This window comes from Salvelinus sp. IW2-2015, linkage group LG11 (genome assembly GCF_002910315.2).
Source record: "Salvelinus sp. IW2-2015 linkage group LG11, ASM291031v2, whole genome shotgun sequence".
Lineage (NCBI taxonomy): Eukaryota > Metazoa > Chordata > Actinopteri > Salmoniformes > Salmonidae > Salvelinus > Salvelinus sp. IW2-2015.
The window spans coordinates 47147454-47154858 of record NC_036851.1 but is presented as its reverse complement, the minus strand read 5'-3'; the positions used below and the strand labels follow the sequence as shown (position 1 = coordinate 47154858).

Sequence of the window (7405 nt, the reverse complement as noted above, 5' to 3'; positions counted from 1 at the left end):
CACAAAAGAGAGAGATCACACACGATGGAGACAGAAGGGCTGCTTAGTGTCCTACTGAGTGTCTGGGGGGAGAGGCGGGATTAGACATGAGGGTGGGAAAAGGCCACTTGTAAAGAGGAGAATAAAGGAAGAATCGAGAGAGAGAGGACCCAGAGGAAAGCAGGAAGAAGGAGAGAAGAGGACCAGAAGAGAACAAAAGAAAAGAGAGAGGACAGAGAAATAGAGGAAGAAAGAGAGAGAGGACCAGAGGAATAAAGAGAGAGAGAGGACCAGAGGAATAAATAGAGAGCGAGGACCAAAGATAAAAAAGAGAGGAGCGAGGACCAGAGGGAAAAAAGAGAGAGGAGAGAGGACCAGAGGAAGAAAAAAGAGAGAGAGGAGGACCAAGTAGGAAAGAAAGAGAGAGAGTTTAAGAGGACCAGAGGAAAGAAAGAGAGAGCGGACCAGAGGAAAAGAAAAGAGGAGAGAGGGGACCAAGGAAGGAAAAAGAGAGAGAGAGAGGACGCAGAGGAAGAAACAGAGAGAGAGAGAAGGACCAAGAGGAAAAAAAGAGAGAGAGAGAGGGACAGAGGAAGAAAGAAGAGAGAGAGAGAGGACAGAGGAAGAAAAAGAAGAGAGAGAGAGAGAGGACAGAGGAAGAAAGAGAGAGATGAGAAGGAGGACCAGAGGAAGAAAGAGAGAGAGAGAGGAGAGGACAGAAGGATATGCAAAGAGAGAGAGAGCGAGGACGAAAGGAAGAAAAAGAGGAGAGGAGGCCCAAGAGAAGAGAGAGAGAAGAGGACAGAGAAGAAAGAGAGAGAGGACCAGAGGAAGAAGAAGAAATGTCAGGGAGTGTATTATACATGGGGACAGATGAAAAGGAGTAGTAGGTATGAGTCACTTGTCCGTCCACTGTACAGCAGGGAGGTTGTACCCACCTCTGTCCGGTCCACTGTACACAGGTCGGTTTTGTACCCATCTGTTCGCCCACTGTACAAGGGCAGGTTGTACCTACCTTGTTCCAGCACTGTACACAGGGAGGTTTGTACTACCTCTTGTCGCGTCCCACTGTACATACAGGGAAGGTTGTACCTACCTCTGTCCGTCATGTACGAGGGAGGCTTGTACCGCACCTCTGTCCGTCATGTACACAGGGACGGTTGTCCCTACCTCTGTTCCGTCCACTGTAACAGGGACAGCAGTCCCCAGAGATCAGGACTGAACTTGGCCAGGTGAGGAATGTAGAACTGCTACCTGTAACAGGGAAGTACAGAACATCAGAACTACAGGAAAACATATCACATGTAGATAATTACTCCCACACTTCAAAGTTTTGTTTGAGTACTTAAGAAACAGCACTATGAGGACAAGACCAATTCATCAGGATTGGCCGATAAATTAGGGCCGATTTTCACAGTTTTCATAACAATTCGGTATTAATCCACATTTTTTGGGACACCATCATGGCCGTTACATTGCACTCCAACGAGGAGAACTGCGTGGAGGCTGTTTTACTACCTGTTATGCGAGTGCAGCAAGGACCACGGTAAGGTGCTTAGCTAGCATTAAACATATCTTACAAAAAACAATCACATCTTAACATAATAACTAGTTAAATCACATGGTTGAATGATATACTAGTTTACACTAGCTTGTCCTGTGTTGCATATAATCGAAGGGGTGCGGTGCCTGTTAATTTATCATTTGAATCATAGACTCTCTCAACCGGTTTATTTCACAGGAAGGTTCATTTACACGCTCGCATTCACGAAAAAAAGCAGCTGTGTCTGACCAATGTGTCCTAACCATAAACATCACGCCTTTCTTAAATCAATACCACAAGTATACTATTTTTTAAACCTGCCATATTTAGTTAATCTTTGCCTTCTAACATGAATTTCTTTTTCACTAGGGTAATTGGTGTCACTTCTCTTGCGTGTCTGTGCAACAGATCAGGCTATATGCAGCAGTTTTAGGCGCCTGGCTCGTTGCGACTGTGTGAAGACCAACTTCGTCAACGGGGGATGACTTATCAAAGTGGCATTTGCGAAAAAGCACAATCGTTGCACGAATGTACTAACCAAATAAACATAATGCCTTTCCTTAAAATCAATACAACAGAGTACTTTTTTAAACCTGCATATTGAGTTAAAGATATCCAGGTTAGCAGGCAATATTAAACTAGGGAAATTGTGGTCACTTCTCTTGCGTTCATTGCACGCGCACAGGGTATATGCACAGTTTGGGCCGCCTGGCTCGTTGCAATTAAATTTGACAAAATTTTTTACGTAATTATTACATAACTATTGAAGGTGTGCAATGTAACAGGAATATTTAGACGTATGGATGCAACCCGTTAGATAAAATAGGCAGCGGTTCCGTATTTCCCTAAAGAATAAACTTTTGTTTTCTAACTGATAGTTTCGGATTTCTGACCATATTAATGACTAAGGCTCGTATTTCTGTGTTATTATGTTATACAATTAAGTCTAATGATGTGATATTTATAGAGCAGCTCGTGACTGACGGTGGTAGGCAGCAGCAGGCTCGTAAAGAATTCATGTCAACGCACTTGTGCGTTTGCCCAGCAGCTTTTTTCGCTGTGCTCAAAGCTTGAGGCTGTTAATGATTCAAGCCTATCAACTCCGAGTTAGGCTGGTGTAACGAATGTGAAATTGGCTAGCTAGTTTAGTGGGTGGCGGCTAATAGCGTTTCAAATCGGTGACAGTCATCGCTCTGAGACCTTGAAAGTATTCTGCCTGCTCTGCAAGGGCCGCGGCTTTTGTGGAGCGATGGTAACGATCTGTTCGAGGGTGGCTGGTTTGTCGATGTGTTCCTGGTTCGACGCCCAGGTGGGGCGAGGAGAAGGACGGAAGCTATACGCTCTTCTCACTGGCAATACTAAAGTGCCTATAAGAACAATCCAATATCAAAGGTATATGGGAAATACAAAATGGTATAGGAGAATAGTCTATAATTCCTATAATGAACTACAACCTAAAACTTCTTACCCTGGGAATATTGACACTCCTGTTAAAAGGAAGCACCAGCTTTCATATGTTTCTCATGTTCTGCGGCAAGGAACTTAAACGTTAAGCTTTCTTACATGGCCATAGTGCACTTTACTTTTCTTCTCCAACACTTTGTTTTTGGCATTATTACACCAAATTGGAACATGTTTCATTATTTATTTGAGGCTAAATTGATTTCTTATTGATTTAATTATATTTAGTTAACATAAAAGTGTTCATTCAGTATTCGTTGTAATTGTCATTATTACTAATAAAAAAATATATTTAAAAATCTCAATTTTAACGGTATCGGTTTTTTTGCACAAGTGCTGTTTGAATGAATTCTTACGAGCCTGCTGCTGCCTACCACCGCTCAGTCAGACTGCTCTATCAAATATCAAATCATAGACTTAATTATAACATAATAACACACAGAAATACGAGCCTTAGGTCATTAATATGGTCAAATCCGGAAACTATCATTTAGAAAACAAAACGTTTATTCTTTCAGTGAAATACGGAACCGTTCCGTATTTTATCTAACGGGTGGCATCCATAAGTCTAAATATTCCTGTTACATTGCACAACCTTCAATGTTATGTAATAATTACGTAAAATTTTGTCAAATTAATTTGCAACGAGCCAGGCGGCCCAAACTGTTGCATATACCCTGATTCTGCGTGCAATGAACGCAAGAGAAGTGACACAATTTCCCTAGTTTAATATTGCCTGCTAACCTGGATATCTTTAACTCAATATGCAGGTTTAAAAAAATGTACTTCTGTGTATTGATTTTAAGAAAGGCATTGATGTTTATGGTTAGGTACATTCGTGCAACGATTGTGCTTTTTTCGCAAATGCACTTTTGATAAGTCATCCCCCGTTTGACGAAGTTGGTCTTCACACAGTTCGCAACGAGCCAGGCGGCCTAAACTGCTGCATATAGCCTGACTCTGTTGCACAGAACGCAAGAGAAGTGACACAATTACCCTAGTTAAAAGAAATTCATGTTAGAAGGCAATATTAACTAAATATGCAGGTTTAAAAATATATACTTGTGTATTGATTTTAAGAAAGGCGTTGATGTTTATGGTTAGGTACACATTGGTGCAACGACAGTGCTTTTTCGTGAATGCGCTTGTTAAATAACCTTGTTAAATAACCGTTTGGAGAAGTAGGCTATGATTCAATGATAAATTAACAGGCACCGCATCGATTATATGCAACACAGGACAAGCTAGTTAAACTAGTAATATCATCAACCATGTGTATTTAACTAGTGATTATGTTAAGATTGATTGTTTTTTGTAAGATAWGTTTAATGCTAGCTAGCACCTTACCGTGGCTCCTTGCTGCACTCGCATAACAGGTAGTCAGCCTGCCACGCAGTCTCCTCGTGGAGTGCAATGTAATCGGCCATGATCGGTGTCCAAAAATGCTGATTACCGATTGTTATGAAAACTTGAAATCGGCCCTAATTTATCGGCCAATCCTGATGAATTGGTCGTCCTCTAGTCTGTTGTTCTATGGCATGTACTCAAACAAAACATTTGAAGTGTGGAGTATTATCTACATGTGATATGGTTCTGGTAGTTCTGATGGTCTGTACTTCCTGGTTACAGGTAGCAGTCTACATTCCTCACCTGGCCAAGTTCAGTCCTGATCTCTGGGGTGTGTCCCTGTGTACAGTGGACGGACAGAGGTAAGACCTGCGCATCTCACCTATAACCTCAATATACAGCTAGGTCTACAACAAACATGTAACTTGCTGTGTATTGATATATTAAGAAAAAGGACACATCGACTGTTTATGGTTAGGTACATCGCTGCCATCGTGATTGTGCCTTATCTTTCGCAAAATCACTTTGATAAGTCAGATATCCCCCGTTTGAAACGAACAGTGTGTCTATCACACATAGTTCGCAAACCGAGACCAAACAGGCGAGAAAATCCCTCAAAGTGCTTCAGTATGACCCTGACTCTGTGCACAGCATCGCACGACCATAGTAGCACAATCTACCCTCAGTAAAAACGTAAATTCATGTCTAGAATGATCGACCATAATGAACACTATCAACCGAATATCATCTCTTACACTAAAAATCAGTGAGGCTTCCAAAAGCACCCACAAAGTAAAAGACCTATTAATATGAATCGATAATTATGTTATCAACGCACTAAAGGCTGATTGAAGGGGCTGCTCACCTCGAGGATCTATAGGTCACACTGGATGCACGACAGTGCCTTTCGAACAGTGAATACGCATTGCATTGTTAAATATAACAATTGTTAAATAACCGTTTAATAAGTCGTTGGAGAATTAGCTATATGATCATGCATATACGATTAACAGGCACCGCATTCAGTACTATCGATGCAACACAGGACAACTAGTCTAAACAGTAATATCATTCAACATGGATTTAATATGATTATGTTAAGTATAGATATGTTTTTTGTAAGATATATTATAGAATCCATAGCTACAGCATGTACCAGGTGGCTCCTGTGCTGCACTCTGCTCACAGGTAGTCACTGACACGCCAGAGTCTACTCTAGTGAGTGCAATAGTTCCAATACGGCCATGATGATACCTTCGTCCAAAATGCTGCTTATTAAACCGATTGTTCATGAAACCTTGAACTCATGGCCCTAATTATCTTCCATATCCTGAATGAATTGGTCGTCCTTTAGCTGTTGTTATCCCAATATTGCATACTCAAAACAAACATGAAGTGACTGAGAGTTATTATCTACATGGTATATGGTCTCTGGTAAGTTCTGTGGATGTCTGTACTTCCTGGTTTACAGGTAGCAGTTCTACATTCCTCACACTGGCAAAATTACAGTCACTGATTCTCTGGTGGGTGTGGTCCCATGTGTACAGTGACGGACAGAGGTAGGTAAAAACCCTCCCTGATACTCGCTACACAAATATAGAAACGATACAAGAGGATGAGATAACCAACCTCACATCCCTAGCGTAATCTACTCAGTGTCACTGGATCGGGACATGAGGATTAGTACCAACTACCTCCCTTGTTACAATTGCGGTGGACGGACAGAGTCAATGCGTAGGTACAAACCTACCCTTAAGATTGATACAAGTGGTATCGTGGTACAGAAGGTAGGTACAACCTCCCGTTGTACTAGTGGGCTGGATACAGAGGTGGGTACAAACCACTGTGTACAGTGGACGGACAGAGGTGGGTACAACCACTCCCTGATGAACAGTGGACGGACAAGTGACTCATACCTACTGACTCCTTCATTCATCTGGTCCTCCATGCTATAATACGACTCCCCTTGGAGACATTCTCTCTCTTCCTCTGGTCCTCTCTCTCTTTCTTCCTCTGGTCCCTCTTCTCTCTCTTCCTCGGTCCTCCCCTCTCTTATTTCTTCTCTGCTGGCCTCGCTCTCATCTCTCCCTCTTGTCTATCCTCTGGGTCCTCTCTCTCTCTCTCTCTCTTTCTTCCTCTGGTCCTCTTCTCTCTCTCTCTCTTCTTCCTCTTTCTCTCTCTCTCTCTCTCTTTCTTTTTCTCCTCTCTGGCCTCTCTCCTCTTTCTTCCTCTGGTCCCTCTCTCTCTCTCTTTTCTTCCTCTGGTCCTTCTCTTTCTCTTTTTCTTCCTCTCCTCTCTCTTCTCTCTTTCTTCTCTGGTCCCTCCTCGCTCTCTCTCTTTTCCTCTGGTCCCTCTCTCTTTTCCTCTGGTCCCTCTCTCTCTCTTTCTCTCTCTGGTCCTCTCTCTCTCTTTTTTCTCCTCTGGTCCTCTCTTCTCTCTCTTTTTTTCCTCTGGTCTCGCTCTCTCTTTTTTCTTGGTCCTCGCTTCATTTATTCCTCTGGTTCTCTTCTCTTTTCTCTCTGGTACCTCTGCTCTCTTTCTCCTCTATTTCTCTGGTCCTCTTCTTTCTTCCTTTGTTCTTGGTCCTCTCTCTCCTTCTTCTGTCTCTGGTCCTCTCTCATCCGTTCTTCCTTTATTCCTCTTTACTAATGGCCTTTTTCCCACCTCTGTTCTATCCCTCCTCTCCCCCCAGACACTCAGTAGGGGACACTAAGCAGCCCTTCTGTCTCCAGTCGTCGTGTGTGAAGCCACTGGAGTATGCTGTGGCATCCACGAGGCCGGGACAGAGAAGGGACTAACACGCTATGTGGGGATGGAGAGCCAGCGGACTCAATTCAACAACTCTACCTGGATGAGGAAGGTGAGTAAGGGAACCCTTGCTCCTGTGCTGTACATTACTGTCTTGCGGTGTTGTTGTTAGTTTGGTGGACAAATTATGATATTGATTATCAGTCAAGTTAAGACCACGTAAGTTCAGGTTGATAGGATCTTCTACTTTTCTACCACGTGGACATGATTCAGCCCTCGAAGAAAAGACTTAGTCTCCAAATAGTGAAGCATCATTGTACTTCTGTG

The 7405-nt window shown here is 42.7% G+C and overlaps 1 pseudogene; it reads left to right on the top strand.

Annotated features, from left to right (window-relative positions):
- LOC111970499 (glutaminase liver isoform, mitochondrial-like) overlaps nucleotides 1-7405 on the top strand; it is a 48090-nt pseudogene that overhangs the window by 14875 nt on the left and 25810 nt on the right.